General features: G+C 40.5%; 1 pseudogene across 1 annotated transcript in view; it reads left to right on the top strand.

Moving 5' to 3' along the window:
* LOC148050527 (chondroitin sulfate synthase 3 pseudogene) overlaps positions 1-14,364 on the top strand; it is a 47,832-nt pseudogene extending 33,468 nt beyond the window's left edge. Inside the window, exon 4 of the transcript XR_015701056.1 lies at positions 12,343-14,364. The product of XR_015701056.1 is annotated as a chondroitin sulfate synthase 3 pseudogene (transcript). The remainder of the gene's footprint in view (positions 1-12,342) is intronic.
* The last annotated feature ends 11,605 nt before the right edge of the window (positions 14,365-25,969 follow it).

The following is a 25,969-nucleotide window of genomic DNA, read 5'->3' as shown; positions in this document are numbered from 1 at the left end:
CGGAAAACAAAAAAGTAGTATTTCCAGTTTCAGTTACCGTGAGCCTTTTACTGCACTTAGTTTAAAAAATATGCCTCTGTCAAAGGAAGATCAGGCATTTTCTCAGCATGTATAAATTGAGTTCCATTTGACCTACGATGTCAAAATTGTGAGTCATTTCGAAGATAGCTTTTGCCTTAAATAGAGTGACCTCAGTTGATTGTTTCAATACTGTCTTCTTACTGCAGCAGGGTGAGGCTTCTTTTTTTTTAAATACGTCTCTGGCTGACACACCTATATTGTTCTGCACAAACATGTTTCCTTTAAAGCTGATACCCTTTGCTTGTACTCTTAGTCCTGGTTGAAATTCCCAAGTAATGGGATCTTTCAGGAATTGTAAATGGAGCTTTTCTGATGCTTTATGAAAGACAGGGTTTTTAGCATTTCATTGATCTCAGAGGAGTGCAAGTGCAATGTTCTCATTGTGGTCTCCTGGAGAGAAGGTAATTAAATGCTGTTTTCAAAGAATATTTTGTACCTTATGATATCACAAAAGAGCAGGGTTTCCTTAAAAAAAAAAAGAAAGAAAGTTATTTTTAACACCTGATACTGTGCCTTTGGATCCTGCACTTTGAGATACCGTTTTCAGTTAAAACATCAGCTCTAAGAACAGTGTTTCCCAAAAACATGCTTCCATCTAAACCGTTTACTAGAAAGCATTTTCCAAGAAAATGCTGACATTGCAATCTCTAAACAGAACTCCCTTAAAAACTCTTGTCAGATTGTTTTAGGGGGATGGTACAAATACCGTACATGATAAATTTCTAACTCTGGTAACAGCTAGTGTTGCAGAGAGAAAAACAATAGTGGAAAATTGAGGCGCCATCAGGTCTTCATTCTGTTGCAAAGGATCTAAATAGCGTGGATACAAATAATGACCGGTAAGGAATCAGAAAAACATCTACACAATAAAGATCACAAAAGAGAATGAAGTGACAGAACACATCTTCCATCCAACTTAGCAAAATGCCAAAGATAGATTTATTTACTTTTCTTTTACAATGTGAAAGCCATAGATCTTTAATACAAAGGACTTGGCCTTTTCCTCCAAAACTTGTCCCCAGGGACAAAGGTTTAGTCCAGCCCTATGCATGAAGAGATATGACAGAAACAGGGAATTGGGCAGGCTGTCGTTGTCCGGTGGAGGTTAATGCTGGGAGCATTGAAGCTGAATGCTTAGGGCCCGTTGCCAATGACCAAGCAGCCAAAGAAGTCGCACAGAACACGGGCAGCAGCGCTGCAGAAGTAAACTTGAGAAGTCTGTTTCCCTGTGCTTTCTCCTCTGTATCCATCCGCTGTCCCTCCTCTTACCCAGAAAATCGCTCTGCTGCAGTCTTGCGTAGCTGCCCTCAGCCTAACTAGCTAGGGGAGTGGTAACAGTTTGCTGAGAAGCAGGGTGAACTCTCTCATGCTGAGCCGTATGCCACTGTGGCTGAACTGCTCTGGGCACTTGATGTTGCTAATGGAAAGCTAGTTCAAGTATCTGTGTGCTGCAGAACAGGAGCCCTTGCGACATAAGCCCTGTAGTAGCAGGGTTAGTCTCCCTGCTTCTCTTAACACTTGGTGTGGTTGGGTTCTGGTCTGCGGCCAGAGAGGTTGGGATTACTGCAACCTGCACTGTGTTTCTCCAGAGGAAGGGAAAGGAGGGAAGAGGGGCTGCCACTGGGCTTTCAGTGGGCATATTTGGTTTAACTGGGATAAAGAAGCAAGAGGAAGCCTGTCCCTCCACTTCCAGGCCCTCCCCACCATCAGAACTGGATCCTGCAGCGTGTGTCTGTTTTTCTAGAAGATCCTAACAAGGGCCTCAGTTGTTTATATTCACTAGAAAGGGGGTTTTTGGTTTGTTTCTTCTCTTCTGTTGAGGCACAATTGTGGAAGAAGTGCACTTAAGGCAGTTACAAATCAATAGTGTAGGTTGTTCCGTTGCTGACACTTGCAAGGGGGCAAGGGAGATTTCTGATCAGTCAAGGCAAACAGGAATCCGTAAGCCCTGAGCCTCTGAGGCCTGTCATTTACGGTATGTTATATGCACTGATTCAATGCAATGCATTGACATGCATTTTTGGGAACAGGTTTCTCCACAAGACAGATGAGGCTGAAAGTAGGGGGTGGGCCAGAACAACATCTACAAAGGACGGAGTATAGAACTTATGCATAGGTCCCGGTCCCTATATAGCGGGTGGGGGGTGGGGGGGGGGGAGTTGGCAGTCCTGTCAGTCTTGCGGAGGGAAATGTAGGAGGCAGGCTTAGAGAATGAAATCAGTGGAGGTTAGAAAGATGAGTTTTATCAGGTGTGTGCATACATCTGTTTTTTGGAACATTTTAGCATTCCACACAGTCAGGTTGGATAATGGTGAAGAGTGTTATGTTTTAAGTAAGGAAATACTATGCGAGGTTACCCTTTTAAAATTCTGTTGACTGAGTCACCCATACCTGGAGATGTACAGCTAGCCTTCCATCTGACCACTGTGACCAACATTTTTTCTGATGATATTCATCACTAGTGTAATTAAATTGGTTTCTTTTGTTGTGCATGTTACTCTCCTGGGTGCCGTGGGGAGTTCAGAGCGGGAGCACAAGCAGTTGGACAGACAGACTGGATGAGGAGACGCAACCACAGCAAGTTTCTCCCAGTGAAGGCATAGGTGCAGTCTGTTAAACTTTCTAGGTCAAAAATATTCTCTGACACATGTCCAAGCTTGCTGCCACACAAAATTTGCAAAAGCAGTAAGAGCACTGTAAGCTCTGAGTTTTTGCCCTGTGAATTTGTTTACCCCAAATGACACAACAGAACAGTATCTTCTGAACAGAAGGTACTCTAAACATACCCTGTGTAAAGGAAAGGTAATTTTTGTCAGTAAGATTGCCGACACTCAGAGAACTGGGTTCACCATTTAATCTGCAAAAGACTTCCTATGGAGATTTCCAACGTGGGACATAATCTAAGCCATTCATATGACTTTTACAATACATAGAGTCTTGCATTCTTACAACATTCTCTTTTACAGCCAGCTCATGTTAATAAGTTCACTGACCTCTATATAAAGGAACACCTCATACAGTGAGAGCAGGAGCATCTTTTACGTGCTTTTGTGGAAAAGCTAGCCATGGAGATCTCACTCAATTTCACTTAATGAACTTTTGTTATTGGTAAAAGTACTGTAGCTCAGATGTGCAACTGCCTGAGTAACTGCAGTGTTCACATATGGCTTCTGAACATTGGTTTCTCCTGTGACATTGCTAGGATGTTTTATTTAGTATAATTTGAACTATGTAGAAGTGTAGAAATGCAAAAGTTCCCTAGGAAGTGGTATCCATAAGAGAGTACAGTATGTCTGGTATACAAATACCTTTAATACACAAGATTTTTTTAAATCATCTTAAGGAATTTTGACTTCTAGAGTCTACAGAATAAAACTTGCTTTTGTCGGTGAGTTACATGTCCGTAAGTACAGCAAAGCAGAACCTACTTAGATGTGAATTCCAATAAATGTAAGAAAACAAAACAAAATAAAGAAATAGAATTTAGTCGTCTTCGTGTCAGAAAACATCAAATGAATTAGGCATGCTCAGTGCAGTTTCTCAGGAAAGCAGAAGAACATAGGACTGCAATACACATGCTCAGTCATCAAATCCAGACGTCTGCTATTGCAAGCCTTGACTTTATTCCTCTTCTAGATATATTAAATTCAGTTTTAAAAATTATTAAGACTCTTGATTCCAGCAGAATTCTTTAAGATGCAGTCCCGTCTTACCTTGCCTCTTGTTTTACTGAGTTGGACTAAATGGCAACACTCTAGTGAGACCGGAGAGCTAGGTTTTCATGCCAAGACAGCCAAACCTTTGTTTGCAAGCTGTGTTGTAACTCAGACACAAAATAACTAGGTTACAACAGAGTAGATTGTTTTATTTTCCAGTGCTTTATTTTAAGTGTTTAAAGCTTAATTAATCTCAACAGTAGTAGGGTAACACAGAATCAGTCTCTCTGAATGCACTCGTGATGGCAATTTCATAATGGCTGAGCTTACTTTTAATTGCTAACTGCTTATCATACTTAAAACCCAAGTCTTTTCAGCCTTAAACAACTGATCGAGGACTTACTGCTTCAGGCAATTCCTTCCTTTTCTTCATTTCATTTTATTTTACTTTGAAGTAGTTAGCCAATGCATTTAGAGAGCTGAAAGTGAAGGGAAAAAAAATATTTTCTGTTTTGTTTTTCAGATTATACTCCACAAGTCACTTACTGCTTTCTTTACCAAGTATGTGTTAACAATCAGTCTCAGGAAACAGTAGGGCCTTTGAATGTGTTTAGGAAGACTAGAAAGTTAATTTTCATGTTCACATCCAGTTTCAGAAGTTTATAATGAAATCTGTACGTAAATTTTAGCTAGAGCTGAGAAAATCTATGACACCCGTATTGAACTTCTGTTAGCCTGTGGATGTTCTGGTTCAAGGAATAATAATTTGTGAGAATGAAACAGTGTAACACGTTACTCACTTGATGTGCAGGATAATTTTGTGTATTTGTTGATAGTGTTGGTATTTATGGTTGTCATTAACAGTATTTATTTGTATAATAGCTATAAATTAAAAATAAATTCAGGATACTTAAGATAGAATTAAAGGCGCAATCATTTGGCAGTTACTAAAGAAATCAACTTTTTCAGCTATTGTGGTTATCTTGAAATATCTCTGAGGTTAGAGATTATTTTCTCTTGCATTATAAGAATAACTATTACATCCATTCAGACCCATGTCTAATTCTTGTTGCACATGCCAATTCAGATGCATTCAGCGGTGCTGTTTCTCATTTAGGCAACATGCTGTGATTGTTCTTAACATCTGTTTAAAGCCCAGCAGAGTCAACTACATGCTCAATTGCTGAATTTGGTTCTTGACCTCAGTAAGTGGTCCTCTAATATGCCGCAATACCATCCATAGTGCTTCATGATTTCATGTGTAGCCCTGTCCCTTCTGTGAAAACGTAATATAACTTTGTCATTTTCTACAGATTATACTACTTCATCTCTAGGTAAATTCTTGTCTTTACTTTGTATTGTTTCCTGTATTTAGTCTCAACTTACCCGAGGTGTTTAAAATTCTGTCTTAAAAGGATTTAAAATATAAAGAGACGTACCATACGTGAAGAGTTTTAACATTACACTGAATAACATTTAGGATATTTGTGCTTGGAGCCGGAACTTTAATTTCTTTCACAGGCAAAGCTCCTGTGTCCATCAGAAAAAGGCATTCGCAAGTAAGGACAAAAGAATCTGCAGTATTATACAGGGCATGTTTGCTTTGTGTTAAAGAAAACAAAAGGAAATGGCCAGCTAATTATCACAATAATTTGCATTTGTCTTGTGAATAGTGTGTACTTTCTAACTTCATGTATGAGACCTTCAGCTATGCATGCCAGATTCAAAAGTGAAAACCGAGTAAAACATCAGAGCGATACTGCCTCGGCAGGCAAGAGATGCTCCCGTCAAGGCTAGGGAAGGGTGGCGAGGCACAAAGCAGAGGACAGAAGTGGGCATGGCTTAACTAAGCTCAGGTCTCTGCTGGCCAAAATTCTTTCACCAGGAGAAAATTTACCGTTTTAGCCAATCCGACTGCAAGAGATAAACGAACGAGGGATTTAGTGACCCTCTTACTGCATGGAACAGTGAATTACATCCTGTGTCATTTTATTCATCCAAAAGGTTGAAAAACTGAATCAGGCCCAAGCAGCTGTGAGGTTTTCATTGTCTCCTGGATTTTACAACTTCAGTACTTCTCTTTTGTAGGCCGTTTTTACGTGAAAAACATTTAGATGAAATCTTGTGTACATTCATAATAAAAGTGTGGGGGTTGGCAACTGTAAATAATCCTGCATCGATAGTCAGTTACTCTATATACATGCGATAATATTGATAGATACTCTGTATTAGTTTGTATAAAGAATTGCTCTTCATTTCATGTCTCATGCATACAATTAAATGTTGAAAATGAAAAATAAAAGTTGCTGTCAAATATTACAAATTAAAGACATGCAAAATATATGGCTGTAAAGTAAGGTATCCCTGTTCTCTACCTAGCCAGCTGTTTCTCTAATATGAGAGTCTTGTGTTTAGCTCTTGGTAGCTATGCTTGTGTATAGTATTTTCATCCCTTCAAAAGAAATAGTTGCAAAGTTGTATTTCAATGGTCAACCTTGCATAGTATTTTGCATTGAAGGTTTTTCAAAATGAGAGAGACCAGGTAGCTCGTTGTGACTAATGCATCAGTTGCTGTGTCCCGTAGCTATAGAATGGAAAAAAAAATATCGGCGTAGTGGCATTAGATAGACCATGTAATGAATGCATCTTTTCCTCTGGATTTTGAAGAATGGGGTGGGTAGGCAGTCATACATAGGTCCTGTAACTGAGGAGGAAACAAAAGGAGCTCCATATTGGTGGAGAGAACTGCAGATGATCCGTATCTGCAGTTAGACTGCATCTAACTGCCGTCAAAATACAAGAGTGCTCCGCAAAGACAGGCAGGGAGGAACAGAGGGCCAGGGCCAAGGCTCACTCTTCACTGAAATGCCTTTGGGCAGATTTTCTGTTTGAATCCATCTCATAGCTTCCTTTTGTGACACTTAAATGGCAACAAGTTCTTCTGTATTTCTGTTTTGAGTCTGTACTGAAGGTTTTATGTTGTCAGGACGATGGTACCCTACCCTGAATAAAATACGAGTTTCTCATCAAGTAAGTCTTCCTTTACTCAGCTTGCTCAAGCAGGGACTAGTCAGGGTCTAGTGCTGCACAGGTGGGATACAGGAGCCTCCTCGAGTTCTCGGTTACCTTGCGTCTTGCAGACTTTGCAAAGGTAGTTTGGGAAATGGATTCCCTGGAAGAAGACAGACCTGATCCTCCCAGCCTTTTCAGCTTGCTTTCATAGAGTTCAAACTTCTTGAGGACCATCCGAACAAACTCAAAGAATTTTTGAGTTGGAAGCAGTTTGCAAGAACATTGAGATATGGTCTCGAAGAAAGTCATCAGGTGCAGGTACAAGCTGGGCCGCTGATCAGTTAGCACGGACATAACCACTTTCATCACATGTGCTAATACAGCACGAAACAATGTGTGCTTAGTTACACTAATGAAGGTGGAATACAGGATGGATACCTGGAGATAGCAGTAGTAATTCTAAATCAAATCATTTTAGCTGAAAAGAGGGGTGATGGAAGATTCTTCTCAAGATAGCTCTGCCTTTGTTCTCATTTATCAGAAAGATACAGGTTAAGCTAGCCATCCACATCTAGACAGTGTTTTCTGTGGAAACAAACAGTTAGCTATTGAATTCACTTTTCCTAGCAGGTGTGCTACTGGTGCCTGCTGGAAGCAGTCCCAAGGTCAGTCATTTTCTTAGAGTCCATCTCTCCAATAGTGAAACAAAGTATAATTTCTTGATGGGAAAAACTTAAAAGGTCACAAGCTTCAAAACTTCGGCCATAGAGTAATAGGTTATTCTAAAAAGCACACAAGCAAACAAACAAAAAGCAGACTAATACCTCTTTCAATCCCCTTAGCTTCCCCTTGTCTCACACCAAAGAGAATGCAGATTACACCCTCCTTTAAAAAAAGGAAGAAAATTCCTCAAGGTTTTCTTTACGTGGGGTCTCAACAATAGTAAAATAATCACTGTCATATCACTTTTAGCTTCATTTTGTCATGAAAACATGAGAAATGTTTTACAGGAATCACCCAGATTGCAGAAAACGAGGAACTGTATTACTGTGCTGAAGCACTGTTTGTCAAGGAACAATTTTATGTTTCTACCACACAGTGCCATTGCCATAGCACGAGTATAATAAAATAAATAGCAAAAGAAAGCAAGACAGTCTTATTTTCCTCATAGTTTGTTGTAGAAATAAAGGTGTGTTAGAGTGACAATGATACGGTCTCGTGAGCGATTTCACATCAGTGTGTTGCACAGAGGATGGTACCAAGACAAGGGAAAGAAGGCACCAGAAATTAAATTATAGGAAAATCAGCTTAATGGGGTATCAAGGCTGGAACCTTTGTACGACCAGGAAGAGCACCAGTGATCTGTTATGAGTAGATCAAATCGGTAAGGGGCGTTGGTGTTACACAAGGCTTGGAAGCATATTCAGAAAAAAAAAAAAAGAGTTGATGGAACGAGACAGGTGAATTCAAAGGCATTGCAATGTGCATAGGTGTACAGAACACGGGGGCAACTTCAGCGACTGCACATTTTATGAATGTGAGAATTGAAACCCAGATGTCAGGAAGGCAAGGAGAGAGATAAGCACCTGGGTGAATATTTTCACTATTTGGACGGAGTGACATCGTTCTAATTGCCCCCAGTATATCTTTTACTCTGTGATGCTGATGTATTTTGACGCAAGTGTTCAGAGTTGTAGGCTTATAGTATTTTAAAACATGTTAAAGTGAAGTCACACTTCACAACAGTGGAAGGAGTTCTGACAACTAACTGGACCATCTTCTGTTGCAGGATAACATCTATTCATCCCATTTCTTCTGGGGAGAGTCCGGTTTTCTCAGAAGCAGCATGAGAGACAAAAGACGGTTTTAAAAGTACAGCATTTGCATTAAAGTAGGACTGCAATAAGTATTTTCTGCTTTTTTTGACAAATTACAGAAAACATTTGATCATCTTGAAATGACATACACGGTTAAGTTTTCAGGTCAGTTAAGTTTTGAGGTTACAGAAGTTATGTAAAATTTCCATTAGAAAGTAGAGACTACCTCAAAAGTGATCTTGAAAACTAGGGGAACTTTTACAGTACCTGTAGTGGACGTAGCTCCCCTGGAAGTCTAAAGCCTACCCTTACATCAGCGTTTTTATAAACATGCTGTTCTGTGCACTGTGCTGCCTCTTGCCTTGGGTCAGGGCCCTTGACATTAAATGATGAGGCTTTTTTTAATATACTTTGAAATAAAATGTTGGGTTTTTTTAATGTATTCCAGACATTTAAAATATTTTTAAATCGACCAAGCTGTTCTGTATGTTATTTCTACAAAAGTATGTTTAAAATAGTGCTTACAGAAAAAAAGTAATTTAAACAATTGGCAGTGGCAAGAAAGTATACAATAGCAAAGCTGTACCAAATTATTAGAAAAGGTCGTCTTCATAAAATGAGGCCAGCTTGTGTTTCTTAATGCTAGCAAGTATTCAAATTCCAATTTCTTGTAATACGCTGGTATTCTTGGCAAACTAAAATTTCACTTGCCTTTTTGGCAAAGGTACCTCCCTTGGAATTCAGTCTAGAGTCTGTGATTCCTACTTTTCCTTTTAAAGTCATACTGTAGCAGCAGCCTCAGTCTGTAAGCCTCTAAAAAGCTTTGCAGAAAGTATTTATACTGGGCTAGAAAACTAACTTGTTCCTCTCTTTCTGTGAAAGAGGACTGTTTTTAAGTAGTTGTCACAGTGAGTCTATGCCATCTATTCCTTACAGGTTTTTGAATGGACAAATACCAGATGTGAGTCATCCACTATTCATCAGGCTGTTTAATCCTCCAAGATATTTGTTCCCATATATCAGGTGGTTTATTTCTCAAAAAATGTTCTAGAAGGAAGTATGTAGGCCTGCTAATAATTTTCCCGTTACCTGTTTTTACAATGGAACATTTGTTTTTAAATGCTTCTGAAGCATAGTTTTTCTCTGTGAAGAACTTCACAGAGAATTTCCCACTTTCAAGAACGCCTCCATCTCCCTGGCTTTTGAGTGGCACTATTAAACACAGACAGCCACTGCCTATCCCAGATACTCGTAGTGGTCCTACTTGCTTCCCGACAGGTTCAGGAGCTACCATATGCTCTGACACAAGGTTAGTTGCCAGCAGCTGAACAGAACTTGACTCAGACTGGAAACAGTAGGGAAGAAAATGTATTTTCGAAAAGGCTAATTCTGTGTGTATGCTGTATTGATCAGTATTACTTTTGCTGCCATGCTTTGAAAGAATATCCTCTGTGGGGAGCAAAGAAGTGCAAGCCTATCAGAATCCAATACTCTCTGACCAGGCTGTATGAGATATTCCACATGAGGAGGGTTTAATGTTTAAACCAAAATTTACTTACCTGAGGATATTTGGTGTTACATGGGATTTTGATTCAGCAGAGTGACACGGCAATGTACTGAAATCAGTGCACATGCAGTATAGCCATGGCAATATACAGCTGGATCGCAATACACATCTGATTCCCATTAGTGGCCTTCATATGCTCACCGTCACCATGCTGGACATCCCCAGGTGCCGGGAGGGAATATGTGAGTTCAAGTCAGCTCAAGCCCCTTGCTCTGTTCAGAGTTCATTTTGTCAGTTGTTCCGTTTTTATACTCTCTGTTGGGCTGAGGCACATATGCACTTACCCCTTGCTGGGCTGGCTAACTCAAGAAGCCATTCACACTCTTTGGATTAACTCAGGGAAAAACATTTACACAAGCAGTTAATCCACTGAACTGATACAGGCATTTACCTAAAACAAACCCTCCAGTCCCTTTTCTGTTGAGACAAGTTCAGCTTTCTTTGCAACAGCTGTGGGCAGTCACTGCCTACTTTCTTCCTGCAGCTTCATAAGCACATCGCCCTTGCCCATCTCATCTGACCCTTCTTCTGTTTTAGGGGTTTATTGACCAGACAATAAAGGTAAACTTTTTTTTTCTTTTTTGTTTAAACAAACACGTTTATTTAAGTAAAGCAGGTGTGGAAAAGAAAAATGAAAGATGGGCTAAATAAGGACCAAAAGAGCAGGAAAAAAGAAAAGTGTGTGTGTATATATATGTACACAGAAATGTAGAGACAGTTAGTCAAAGGAATAGATGCAACCTTCATGCCACCTGTGCACATACCATCTTGTAACACTTGATACAACTGTAGGTGCCAATATGGAGTGGTGGTGTATGTGGCCACAAAGGTAAATAAAGAAAAGGAAATGTCTGATTGGGTTTACGTATTTTCTAGTCATTGTGATGAGCCATTAATAGCAGTCTTTCCTTAGCTTCTAAGTTAGGGTTCATTCTACCAAAGAAAAGCAGAATTCAAGCTCTGCTTTTTTCCATCTAGCATAATGTTTTAAAAGATGTTTCTTCCTAATGGTCTTTTTTATGCTGTATATGTATATAAGAAAGTAATGGACAATAATAAAAGCTTTTCTTTGTAAAGAGTAAATTCTCATTCCTGTTTCGCTACAGCTAATCCCAAGATCAGAATTGCGATACGCTTAGATGTCATTAGGACTGGAAATGACTAGTTCACACAAATAGCTTTACCTGTTCAGTTTTGCTCCAGGAAAAAATACGATCCCTGGAAGGGACTGATAGAGAAAGCTGCAAATACAGCCTGGAAGACTGCAAAACAACGTGGGCACATCGCCCGCTGGTAAAGGAAATGTAATTGTAGAACAAGCTGGAAAACACAGAAAGCAAGTTTGAGTTGTTAAAAATACTTCCTGTGGGGTACCGCAGTGCTCACTGTCATCATCTCCCCATCTTGTCCGTAGAGTAACAGGGGTTTTGTCAACGGACAGAAACAGAGTTTTATGGTAGGAAACGGGCACCAACTCTTGATCTGAGGCATGTGGTACTCCTTCGAAGTAAACTGTGTATCTGTTACGTCTGTCCAACGCATCAGTGAAAAGCCCATCCTCAAGAAGAATTTATTTATGCATGTATTTGGTGAGAGCTGTTCTGAAATGGCTGGCGCTCAGCTTGAAACCTGTTCCTGGCTTTTTAAGTGACAAACTTCTGCTTTACTTTGGAAAGCCCCATTCAGTTTTCTTGCCAAAGAAGTGAGGTGTCTCCTTTTCAAAGTCCCATCTTATTTGTTTGTCTACAGCAGAGCTCCATGAAGCTTTCGTGAGGCACTCTTATAATTTACCCACGTAATTTAAGGGCTGAAAGTCTTTATTGTCTAAGTCCTAAAAATACATTTTTCTACTTCTGTCCAAAAGTTAAACTTACAACTGTAGATCGAGATTATTAACAATTTTCTATGCCATGTAGAACAAACATCCAGAAAAATAGTTTCTGCAAATCATGCTATGAGGAAGTTAGAGTAATGGATCAAACTAGTTCAATTTCTTAGAAGAAGACTGAGTTATTGCTTCGAAAGATTAAGTTTGATTTTTCTTTCATACTAAGAGTATGCAAAAATGTGAAGCAAAGAAAATCTTTATGACACATTACTCCATATACTGTGATTTTTTCACATTTTCTTCTGAATGGAATGACTTAGGACCTCTTCAACGTCAATTATGCACAATCTAACTAAGTTTTTTTCTGTTTCTACATTACAGGTGCAACAGAAAGCCAAATGTGGAGAAAAGGAAGGAATACCCAGACTGGGAGCATAAATGCTTTGGTGGCTGCTAAAAATGACAGTATGGATGTAGCCTTTAGCTCAGAGCATCTCCACACCACTTGTCAGCAAAGTCCGGGAGTGGACAGTGGGGGGACAAATTCACTTACTGTCTCATTTGTGTATTCATCTTGAGAGAATCGTTTCCCATGTGGGCTGCCTTTAAGACGCAAATTGGTATCTTCCAGCAGCTCTGCTATCCCATCCCTATAGGAACATATTAAACATCGGTGGACTGTTCATAAGGTGCAAGAACTAAGGACCTAAAACTGTACAATCACGCATTCAGAATTTCTTCATGCGTGTATGGCAGACATTGATACGCCCTCCCCGTTTTTAGACTTTTTCCCCACTCTAAGGATTAAAGTGCAGCAGTTGGTTTAAAGGGAGAAGAGTAAGCTTAACAAGTCTATTCTGAAACATAAAATCACATCCTTATGAGATATTGATAAAGCATTTTCCTGGAAGTGTTAGGTTTTCCAAGAGGTACATAAATCATAAACTAACAAAACAGGTGAATAAAATTTGAGTTACGTTTGCGTAAAATGCCGCAGAAGTGGATTCGGTGTTATCCCGTTGTTCTGATGTCTTGCATTGGGGTGTATGTGCTTTTGTACCTATAAAGACACACATACAGATATGGTTGCCATCACCGTTGATATCTCTCACTTTAACAAGAAAAAAAAATCTGTCTAGGCTTTTCTGTTTGCATTTGAGATTTGTTTGTTAACTGTGGTGGTGTGATTGCTGCTGTGTTTAAGGGCTGCTGATTCACTGATGACTGATGAGGCTTTCTTTTTTCCTGGGAATGGTCAGTGTCTGGGATGCTCTTCAGAACAGCTTGTGCTAATTAGACTTTCAGGTGTCAGCTCTGTGGAAAGCTTTTTTCTCCTGCTTCCTCAGAAAAGCATCTGGGCTGTTAAAAAAATCATTTGTTAGATTAGTAATCAAGTCTAGTTAAGCACTATCATTTATGCTCACAGGTCCATTGATTTGCCAGTTGAAATTTAAAATACTTACGTGGGAATCAAAAGCCAGGTGAATATTAAATTATGTTTCTATTGCAGTGGCTAACTCGGTTTGTGCATCATCAGGAATTCACATTTAAGTAATTCATGTGATGAGGGGAGAGGCAGCATATCTCACCAGAAGCTGTTTTATTCGGTCCGTCATTGTGGACTGAGGTCCATTCTGCACTGCCTTCCAGATTCTCTGCATTTCTCAAGTGGAAAGCAGCCTGGCATTTTCAACTAAAATGTTTCCTAGGTCGACTGGAGCTCCCAGCTGACAGAGAACCAGTGCAGCTGGTTCGCATTCAGCTACTCCTTAGGCTATCTGACAACTTTGACAGGCTGACTTAGAATTGTGTTGCTACAAAATGAAATTTTCATAGATTAGAGTAGTGATATATGTATAAAGAGCTAAATCTCTTCAATTTCAAGCTTTCTTTTCCCTAAAGTGTCCAAGCTGCTGAAAAGTCAGTCTGATACACTCCAGTCGTGAAGAAAAAAGACCTTTCATTATTTAAATATAATGTTAGTACTGAAAAAGCAGAGGGGAGAACAGGAATTACACATAAAGATGAAAAGATATTGGAAATCTCACTGTCGTCTTCTATGTTCTTCATAATCTAGAAACACGGCACCACGGTCTAGTTAACAGCAGCTGAGTGCCAAGAAAGACCATGTGTGTTCTTTCCCTAGCAGTTTAACAGAATCAATTTAATAAAAGTAGAGGATCAAAGAACTTCAGCTGAGACAAAAAAGAACCAAGAAACACTCACTGTCAGCCAAGTCACACAGATCCATTACATAGAACATAGAGGCAACCAAAAGAGGGAAAAAATGTTTGCATTAACCCAACAGCAGTCAGTTCAGAAAGTCAATTAAGAAAGCTTAATTGATTGGTTTATTATGGTTTATTGCGCAAGTAATAATGCATATTAAACCTCTGATTTGTATAATGAAGTTTGAAACAACTGTATAAATGTTCAGTCGCTTTAAGAGTAAATTAATTTGTAGTAACATAAATAAAGGTTATAATCTTAATTTAATGTTGTCTTATATTGTCTTAATCTTATCTTAATTTACCAAACAAGCCAATTCCTGTAAGGGGACACTGTAGATACACATGTTTGCAGTTGTTAGACAGTGAAATACTGGCCGTCAACTTATTGCTTACCTTGTTGGAGACTACACCATAAAAAATAAAGTGTCACAGGTCACTCCATGATGAATCTTTTTTTCTCTTCACTAAAAAAAGGCTCCAGAGAAGATAACCGAAACCTGGGGTTGAATCCCTGAGACAGGCGATTCATAAAAGGTCTTGCAACAATACCTCCTTGGAGGTGATAACAGCTGTCGATTCCAGTGAGTCCATGCAAAGTATCTCTGCAGGACATGAAATTCAGCCTGTGGTTTCAAGCAATTGAACTAAATGTCAGTTTGTCCCAAATACAAATTTTCTCCAACTCTCTGTTCTCAAAACAGTATATATTTTTCCCTCTGGCAACAACCTGTGCTCATCCCACCTTACTAGAAATAAACTGAACAGAATGAACACTTGTGCCGAAGGAAGAAATCATAAAACTGTAATAACCAGTTATTCACGATTATGAATACATTAGGACCATGAAAATGAGTAATTAAAGAGATGTTTCTGCTTCAGAAAAAGATTACCAGACTGAAGGACCAGTTACTTTGTCCTAGAATGCAACTTAGTTCACATAACTGGTAATGAATACTGAATTAGGTGTCTTTACCTTGCAAGTAGCCATAGAAACAAGATCGGAGAAAAGTCCAACCTAAATCAGTCCTCCTAGCTGTCCAGATCAAAATCACACTTTACAAAGAACACTAAATAGCCCCTCCTGCAGCAACATGACCCAATTTCCTCTCTAAAGTCACCTAGAGCATTCTTCAAAATCTTATCTTTTTTTGGCCTCCAGTCTGGCTCCAACATGGAGCATCAGGCAACTTATTTCTCACGCTCTATTGATGGATTGCCAAATGAGTCCATCTTCTTTAGTTACTACAGTCAGAGAAAACATAGAAAAATACAGGCAAGATTCAAACAGCAAAAGACTTGACTAAGCTTCTAAATCCACAATTAGTTTTTTAAGTTAGTTCAAAAATGGATTTCCATGTACGCAACATTTTTGGTTTTTTTCCTAAAATAGTTTACACTGTTATCGTGGAATAGCGTGAAACAGACTCTGCACCCCCTTTATTTACAAGACACAAAAGCTGATTCTGAATGAACCTGACAAAGCCCCATGTGTGGCCAAGATCAGAGTTGAGACCAAGCATCAAGGCTTCTCTGGATAGAATACGCATTAAGAGAACATCATTTGCAGATGTTCTTTATCCAGTTGGATTCCCTGGCTTTTCACTATTTCTGCTCACATGAGCCATGGCCAAAACAAACAAGTTGTCGTTTCCTAAGCAAAGTGCATCTGATGGTGCCACGCAGATGGGAGGCCTCCAAAGCAAGGGTTCTCAGCATTCCAGCAGATTAGCTCTTCTAATTGGTTCTGTCTCCTCCCATCCCAGGATCTTCTCACAACAAATCTAGTAGGGAAAAGTTGCATCAAACACAGTATCAAGGAAGTACCAGTGAGATGATGTGAAAGTAACATTGCTTTTCAAGCTACATTCCTAGCATAGAAGACCAAGAGTTTATTTCCTCTTGGCAGATGTAGAATGTAAACGATCCTTCTTGGTCATTTCACAGCTTGATCATCTGTTTTTATGTGGTTTATATCCTGTCTCATCATTAGCAAGTATTAGGATGGAAAGCACAAGAAGAAATAAACAAGTTGGGCTGTGCTGCTGCTCCTCAAAGCATTAAAACCTCTCAAGACATACTGCATTCTCCTGAACACAGGTGATGAGTGTTACACCACAAGCTACCCACCATAGCCACGCACAGGCCAGAAGAGGGCTGAAGTTGCCTGTTCAGAGTCCTCTATCTATGGCTAAGACACAGCAGGCTGCAGAAAGCAAGGGACCTCGTTTTAACCTGATGCCCTCAAGAAAGACAATGCAAGAGAGAAAGGCATGGAGAGTCAGCAGGCTGAAAAAACTGGGAGCACAACGGCAGAGGCTTAAGTCTAGGAGGCGTAGACAACAGCCTCTTGACTCAGGTTGCCTTCCAGACAGCAAAGGCAAGAGCAACGCAGGAATCCACCTCTTCAGTACCTGATCTCAAGCACTGCCTAGGGACCTTGCAGAACACTAACCTTCTCAGTACCTTCCAAACACGCACACTACTGATGTATAGTGAGCTGCCGCTGCCGGGGCTCCTTTGCAGCAAAGTCATTACAGTCACTCAAAACTCCCTTCCAAACAACAGAGAATAGTGCATAAGAAAGAAAAAATACTTCCCCGTAATCCAATCCAACCCCGTAACATCACAGGAAAAAAACCCAACCACTCTTTAGCATGACACAACATCGAAAAGGGAAATGAATAAATAGAGAGTGAAGAAAACTGACACCTCACCAGCCTTTATCCACTACACTTCTGTGCAAAAGAGGCTGTAATAGGATTCATTCTGGTTAGTCTTAGTCCTGTCAATTTCCACTTTTCCTCTCCAAATGCAGAAATGCTACACTGGCTTATATCTAGTAATAAAAAAAAAATAATGAAATCAGCACTGCAAAGATAGTATTCATATACATCAATTACGTCAAATGATGGAACCTATTACTAACATGGTTTATGCTTTTGACAAATGACGCTATTTGTCACATTTATAATAAATGCTGCAGTCATTCACACAACCTTTTAGTAACAACATTTGCTACAAACACTACTCATGTTTGTTAAAGTTCAGAGCAATGCCTCGATGAACGGAACGACTAATTACAATAAAAGGGAAATTATTTCAAGCAAGGAAATGCCTAATAACAGTTAACCTCTGTATTGCTCTCTAAGTAGTTGTAAGAGCAAAGCAAGGACAATTTGTCTTAGGATAGATGACACTGACACGCTGCTCAGAGAAACGCCATAGGCATAGCTGCAGCATAATTGTTTATACAGCAATGGCAGCAGGCGAGATTATAATTGCAAAATAAAGTTCAAGGGAAAGCAAACGATACAATTTTGAAACAGACCACACAGCAAGTCCTGTGATAGTCATTATTACTCCTAGTACCCAAACAAAACTTTCTGTTCACCAAAGTGGGAATTAGAAAACCTGTACTTACTTCAGGGACAGCCAAGGGAAATGGCTTGACAAATTCTGAGGAAAGCTAGACGGACTTAGCACCAGTCTCTTCTCTGGGGGGTTGCTGTCAGACAGATATTCAGAGATCTTCTGTTGATGCTTCAGTTCTTTCATCTGGGACAGCTAACTCACATTTCTACAAACGCTGCAAGCCAGCATGAGAGCTAAAATAAGAAAACCTATTTTGCAAATCAATTCACAGTTACATTCTTATTGTATAAACTATAGAAGGAGGCTGAGGGGAGACCTTTTGCTCGCTGCAACTACCTGAAAGGAGGCTGTAGCGAGGTGGGGGTCGGTCACTTCTCCCAAGTAACAAGCCATAGGAGAAGAGAAAACGGCCTCAAGTTGCGCCAGGGGAGGCTTAGGTTGGATATTAGGAAAAAATTCTTCACTGAAAGGGTTGTCGAGCATTGGAAAAGGCTGCCCAGGGAAGCAGTTAAGTCCCCATGCCTCATTGGTATTTAAAAGACGCACAGATGTGGTGCTTAGGGACATGGTTTAGCGGTGGCCTTGGCAGGGCTAGGTTAACGGTTGGACTCCATGATCTTCGAGGTCTTTTCCAACCGAAACAATTCCATGACTCTATGATTTTATATTTCTAATATAGCACCATATAAACTTCTGCCTTAAGGCTTCAACTGGAAGACAAAAACCCCATCATTTTTGCTAATATTCTCAATAGCCACACTGCAGGGCTTCTTACCTGCATAAAAGCACTAAACAAAGGGTGCAGCAGCTACCATTGAGCTATGCCTTCTCCCCAACTACAGCAATGACCTCAGTAAGTTCTACTGCTTACACGTCAAGTGCCAAGCCTTGAAAAAAGCTGTATTCCACAAAGTAAATCTTGATTCAAGAAGTCAAGCAGTTCTCTGAAAAATTGACCATTATTGCTAAGTTGTTCTTGTATCACAAGATGGAACAACATGTTGAATTAAAATGACACCATATGCTGGGCAAAAGCATAGAGGAGGATCACACTTGTGGTCCCATTATGTCGGCAGCTATGCTGTACCATCATCCAAGCAGAAAAGAGATCTGTTACTCTTGTTAAAATACAATCCTACCCCTACGCAAAAACTCAAAGAGCTCCTGAACCTCCATTAAATATATTTCTCTTTCATAAAAACACAAGTTAGTTTACTAAGTCTTATTTAAAAAAATAATACTAAGCTAATACACCCAGAGCACAATTTAGGATCTCAGTTTTTATTTTCTTGAGCTGAATAAGGAAAACTTCACTTTGCATCTGCCATTGCTGTATACTAATCGAATTTTCCCAAAGTCTTCAGCTGGACTTAAAATTTCTGTGCTCTAATACCTCACTCTCTAGCATGGACTAAAATTAAAGGTGATAGAAAAATCCACATTTCTAAATCCCCTTCCATGACGGAATTAAAAGAAAACAAACCTAATTCAGTGGAATTAATACTAGTCATTACCCACTGCGTTGCACTACCGTGATGACGAAGTCACACTGGAAATATTTCTATTTTAACACCAAGGCAAATGCTCCTTAATAAAAGACAAAATATTTTGGTTTTCCAATTCAAAGTGTCTCCTCTAGCTCAAAGTGTCTCCAGTTTTCAAGATGGAAAGAAGTTTGGCCTATGTGAATTTCCTCTATCCTTTACACAAGGATGCCATGGACTTTTGGAAAATAGTCTGCTTTGGACCTGTGGCTTTTGGCCAAACTTCATGGTCTTCTCCTGGCAGAAGTCCTGCACTATTTAGGGGTGTCCAATGTCATCCAGAGAGAGTAAGAGCACAAGACATTCATTACAAGAAATTCCTCCTGTGAAGCACAAGGCTTCGAGGGGGGAAAAAAAAAAAATCACACAGCAGTTCAAAACTCAAGGAGTTAAAATTGTTTTCTCATTTAATAAAAAAAAAAATCCTAATATTTCAGGGCAAAAATCAAGAGATCATCAGCATAGCAGAAACTCCTTTCATTCGAGCCTCCTTTCCCCTGTGCTAGTGTTTCCACACTTACCCTTTAGGAACAACTGAAATCTGACACTTTGCACCCCCTGGTACTCAATAGCTGCCTCCAAGCATCATGAACCAACTTTAATGTTCTGTCTTTCCATTTTTTTTGCCAGTTCTTCCTGCACTTCTGATAGACACATACCACTTTTTAACATCACACAAGCAATCAGTAGTCGCACTCGTCACAAGACACAGCTGCAAGACTGCCACTTCAAAAGTCATTGCTTTAGGGCCTGCTTATCTGAAAGACTGTATCTGGTTGACACACCGAGGTATTAAGAACTTCATAAAATGCATCGTGGAAGAGGTTCAAAGGAGAAATGTAAGTCTTGCCAACAAAACACAAGACTAACTGTGGAAGCACTGACGGGAGGAGCTGTGAATGTAGAAAACCAAAAGCGTGTGTTTCACAATCTTCAGGAAAGTTTCAGATTTAACAAGTGTTTCAAATACAATAACTACCATCTAGGTAGCAGACAACAGACTAAAACACACTGCTAGAAGAGCAACAAAAGAAAGTTCTGGAGGAAAAACAAGTACATTACAAACAAACGTGACTTCTGCAAGACTTGATGAGCAGCATCAAGGGCCAGGTTTAAAAGCCCATGTCATGCTGAACTTGCGCAGTCATCTTGTCCTTTCAAATGGCTCCTCCCGTATCTTATCCTACCGGAAAAACTACCCAAGAGTCTCCTGCCTCATAGCTTGCAGAAGGCTCTTACGCTGTTTCCCGCCTTTTTCCCCTCCTCTTTTCTGGGCTTCAGGACTTGCATTCCAATGCCAGAAGCCGTCACCTTCCATCTCGGTGATCGCTTACCCTTGGACAATATAGCTGTACAGAAGTCCGTGCCAACTAATCACGTACACAAGAAGGATAAGGGACATACTTGGGGGAATTGTTTTCACATCAGGCTTTACTCACCAGGTTGCCAGAAATGCCCTTTTAGAGCCAGATACAAGAAAGAACACTAACACACGATGATGTTGAGCACACAAGTGCCTAACTCTTGGGCTTCTGCCGTCATAACGTACAAGCGTTCCCAAATTACCCTGTGAAGTTCCCTGCACAAGTCATCAAAAGGGCACAGAGCTTAAGAAAAAAAAATTAAAAACTGTAACATCTAAAATATCCCTGCCCTCTCCCTGCCTCAGTGTGCTGATTAAGTCAGCCAAATGAAGCACCTAAGAGAGGGGTATGCCTGAAATCTTACCGTTCCCCAGGACTGTGGGCTGCAAGTGAGGGGTCACTGGAAAAAAACAAATACAAAACTGATGAGAACAGAAAGGGAGCACAGCTCCACGGCTGTGATGGAGATACCTACCGGAGTAGACAGAGATGTTAGCTCTGACTGCGCTTCTGGGACGGGTTTGGCATTAACACTAATGTAAAATTTGCAGCATTAAAACACACCGTTAAATCCAAAGAGCCTCAGATACAAACGACATCTGCTAAAGTCTGCCAAATAAATGCTGCTGGACATGACTAACAATAAAGCCCTGGACACCAGGTGCTCATGATGTTCTCCTGGCCTGGGAGGACAGGTGAGAATGCACACGTCAGTCTTCAGCATCTAAGTTCATCCCACGTAGAATTGGGACCTTTGTTTTAGTTGCTGGAAGTCAGAGAGTCAATGTTTACTGCTGAGAAAGAAACCAACAGCTGGGAAATGTCTCTCGTCAGACAAGCCTTGAACAACTGTAGAAGGCCAAGGCTTTCAAAATAAAACCATTGTTTTGTTTGTCCTGGGCAGAGATCACCAGAACAAAATCTCTACAACATGGGTAGCGATCCTGTTTGTTTCTATAAAAAGCTGCGTTTGTTCTATAAAAAAAAAGAAGACACCACACTTTTAGACTGCATATAGGCAAGACACACATCAAATTCACAACTAAGAAATAAATAAACAAATACGAACGTGCTGCAATTAACACCTGAAGAGCAATTGTGGTTTGACAAGACACCAAGAATCATATGGCTACTTGATCACAGATTTTCTCCCTACTTCAGTTCATACATTTGCTTAACTCAGGACTAAACGTTTCAAAATATTGACCTCTGTTCTGCCACATCAGGATATCAAAGCTAAATAGGGCAGCTAAAAAATTCAAGTTGGGTTCTGGTTACTCCACCCCACGTACTCTGTTCAGTAAACTGACCTGTGACACAGCCTCAGCAGGAGGGAACAGCACGTGCTAACTGAAACTTTTGGATTAAGGTACAGCGACTTCCAATTTCTCTTACAACTTGACTAACCCTGTGTTTGAAGTGCATCTTGTCTGGAAGCTACGGCGTAACTTCATAAAAGCTCCCAGGAAACCAAGAGATGACTTGGTTCCCAAAGGACTGATGGTGACGCAGTAACTTAGAAAGCTGCCTTTGACAGTACAAGCGGCCACCTGTCACAGTACCTCTGCACTTAAAAGATAACAAGCGCCACACGGATGGTTCACACAATTAATACTGTGCTTTGCTCAGTGATTCATGAAGGCTGAAAGATCTTTCATTGATGCCTTTCCTGAATATACCCAAATTATGTAACGGCCTACATAATTCTACTGCCCAGATTACAATGGATTTACAATGGCTTTACAGACCAGTGAGCACAGATCCTTCCAGCTAAGAGCAAGAGAGGGGGTGGTTGATTGGCATTTGTGGGGGGAAGCCCCCAGGCTTTCAAGAGCAGAACGTAAGCTTGAAACCTAATCGTACTAAAATCAAACCAAAATTGCAACAATGGACCTGCTTCCATCTCTCTCCGTATAATCCCGAGGATTTACAAATCCTAGCTGTGGCAAGTGCTCTTTCTCGTCCTCAAACCAAAGAGTCGGCCGCCAGCAACTGGAGCTGCTTCATGGAAGCAATAGTAAAACTCAGTTCAGAAGTGCCTTTCTAAAAGCACAAAAGCAAAACATTCACCATCCGTCGGAGTAAAGTTAGGCGCTACTTGAAAGAACAGGCAGGTGCTCAGTTTGCCGGTAATTATTTGGGCATTTAACTGTCACTTCAAGGTTGTCAGAACGGAGCTCTAGCGTCACAAACACTTGCAGTATTTTTAAAGTATGTTCCGGGGGCCATTTTTTCAGTATGTGAGTATTATTACTTCCGTATTGTACGTTTGCTCGTTCAAGTGAGGACACTAGAGATTAAAGACAATTTCCAAAACCTTAGCTATAAATGACCACATAGAATGATCTTTAGAATAGCTCTCCAGACTCTCACAAGCATAATTGTTTTAATCGGACAAGCTTGTTTTCATGCACAGAAATGGAACCTTCTCCTGCCCTCTCAATTAGAGCACCCAGAGCCTTTGGCACCCAACACTGCTACACCCTCTTGAAAGATGGCACTGTTACTCCCTCCGTAGTCAGTCATTAGTTATGGTTACTAAACCATAACTTAGGGTTGTACTTGGTACCATTTCAAGCAGAGCACTCTATGGTATTGTGGAATAAAGCCCTGTTAATCAAGATCAGTATACATGAACATGCTCATTCCCCTCCTCTCCAGGAAACTTTCTCTTGTCATCAGCTCTGACAGTTTGCTAGTTGGTACCAGTTCACTGGCAATTTTGCTGCAGGTGGCAAGGCAGCGACTATGCCTTACAACTCAGCCATAAAACAGTAAAAGCGTACCCGCTCCTCTTCCTTTCATTTTTTTGAGATTTTGCTCTTATCTTGATCTTCTCGCTAAAAAGCAAACTAGCACCCAACACTGGACAACAACGACAGGTGCTCAACAATTAACAACAATAATTTCCATGGCGTCAAACACATGGTATTCTAAACACACAACACTTACTTCACCGTTAGGGAGAAGCAGCAAAGCCAAGCTGGAGCAACAGCCTTTAAAAGCTCAGGGAAATTCCAATAAACTCCAAGATCTGGGGACTCAGTGGACTAGTCCAGCTAGCAGGAAGGAGGGAAGTCAAGCTAGGGAAAGGGACTTCCATCTTAACAAGGACACACCCTTACATGCCCTAAACTACACCAGTCTCCCAGTTACAGGAGCAAAATAGGACTGGAGAGTTAAAAACAACTTTGTAGAAGTTCTCATCTTCTTGCAAAAATTAAAAAAACCAAACTATTAACACCCTCATTTAGGAAATACTTCAACTGTCAAAATCAGCACCAGAAGCGCCTGAAAAACATCCCTTTGCTTCATTGTGACAAACACAACACCAACAGACCGTCTCGTATTTCGTGTGTATTTTGAGCACCTTATCTCTGTTTTTTTGCTCTGATACTGCTGAAAGAAACCACGAGACTCTCCAACTCTTATCTAGCATAAAACCTACTCCGCTTTTCCCCATGGGAATGTCTGCATTTATTTCAGAAGCCTGAAACATTAATCCACCTCTCTCAGTCAACAAACCCAACCCTGCAACCTTTCTGTGAGCAACTGTGCAGGCCACCACAACTGAGAGTAAACATGTTATGTGCGTGCCGTGGAAGGTGTACCACCCTTCGCCCTCTACTCCTGTAGTACTTCTGTACTTCACCTGTACTTCTGTACTTACATTAGTACAGTCGGATCACAGGCTCGCAGTGGTTTTCCCCAAGGGTAACGGAGAAGAGGGAATACGATCATCGTTGTAGATAGGGAGTTTTATATGCCAGGGCAACACGGGACTTCATACACAGCTGAAGCCTGCGAAACACAGACTGCATGGATATCGGCACTTAGAAGAAGGATGGGGTGGGGGGACGTTCAGAGTGATGGCGTTGGTCTTCCCAAGTACCTGCTACGTGTGATGGAGCCCTGCTTTCCCGGGGATGGCTCAACACCCGCCTGCCGATGGGAACTAGTGAATTAGTTCCTTACTTTGCTTTGTTTGCCTGCGCAGCTTTTGCTTTACCTATTAAACTGTCTTTATCTCAACCCACGACTTTTCTCACTTTTACCCTTCTGATTCTCTCCCCCATCCCACTGGGAAGGAGCCAGTGAGCAGCTGTGTGGTGCTTAGTTGCCAGCTGGGGTTAAACCATGACAAAAGAATACTTGCACTTCTCCTTTCTGAAGTATTTTCCATCAAACATCTTTTTGTACACCTAACGAACTTAAAACGTGAAATGCAAAGAAGGAACAAAATCCAGCATTTGCATTTACAGTTGCAGCACACTTTTGCACATCCTCATCGAAGCAGAGAATCAGAAGCCAGCTCTGTGTCAGTATGCATCCTGCAAAAAAACAGGGCCTTAGGTTTGGTAGCTGTTCAGGTTCGGAAAGCCTCAGCACTCCAAGCAACTCAGCAGGCCAGCTCAGCACAGGCTCATTTATGGCTGCTCCAGGCCTTGCAAACATCATATGCAAGTGACCGCAAGCAGTGCAATCATTTATGCTGAGAGAGACAGCTATTTTACATGCAACTATATGATAAAGCAGTGGCTATTTCTGTTGCCTAGGCTTTTCCTAGCAATTCTTTTTTTGTTCCAATGCTGATTTTATAACCGAAAGGTCAGAAAAAATCTTTTCTTGCTTCTCTTGAAGCCTCTACAGACTATCTTATAAAACTTTGTCAGCATGTTAAAGTTCACTGTCAAGCAAGAGCTGGATTAGAGCACTGGAGCATAACAGTACCATTCTGGCTTTTATGCTAACCAATTCTGTTAGTCTTGAACAGACCTCCAAAAAAATCATTCTCTGCAACTGTCCTTCTGAGAAAGATAACCACCTGCTTTGGTCAATTACAGAACTACACCAGACAATTCTCTGGTCAATTACAACACAAACACTACAAAGTATATGTGTTCATTTTACAACAGCCATGGTCTGAGTACTCATCCCCGTATAGGCAGGGAATGTTATAATATATATATATAAGAATCACAAAACCAATGTACTTTTAAAGGTCAGTTATAATTCTCGTCTACCTAACCTTCATCCTCAAAACGAGAAAAAAAGTGCACAGAGCTTGCAGTTTCTCTTGTGACTTCTATTTCAAACTGTCCCAGCCGTGTGACTGTAACAGCAGAGAATTCTTCAAATAGTCCAACTCTTCTGTCGTGCTTTCTCCAAATGAGAATTAGGATCTTGGGCTCATAAAAACTGTCATCAACGGACCATGATTCATGTCATTCAGTATCCTGTCTTTCAGTTAGATATGCTGGACATACCAGACGGTTCAGAAGAAGGTCCAGAAGCCCCGAAAAATACCTGAAACACATGCAAACAAAGGAAGGATCTTCATTGCCTCAGGCAATCAAAGCCAATTTACGCTATAAATGATAAGACTTTAGAGTAACGCTTTTTTAAATAATCCTTCACGTAACTGTAGATGCTATTCATCCATAAAACTTATCTTTTTCTCCTAAGTGCTTGACCATGGTCTCTCACAGGCTTGTGT

The sequence above is a fragment of the Nipponia nippon genome, unplaced genomic scaffold, assembly GCF_047370975.1.
Source record: "Nipponia nippon isolate SJK-2023a ecotype South Korea unplaced genomic scaffold, ASM4737097v1 scaffold_8, whole genome shotgun sequence".
NCBI classification, from domain to species: Eukaryota; Metazoa; Chordata; class Aves; order Pelecaniformes; family Threskiornithidae; genus Nipponia; species Nipponia nippon.
Note: the sequence above shows the minus strand (reverse complement) of the source record. Positions and strands in the feature narration are given on the sequence as shown.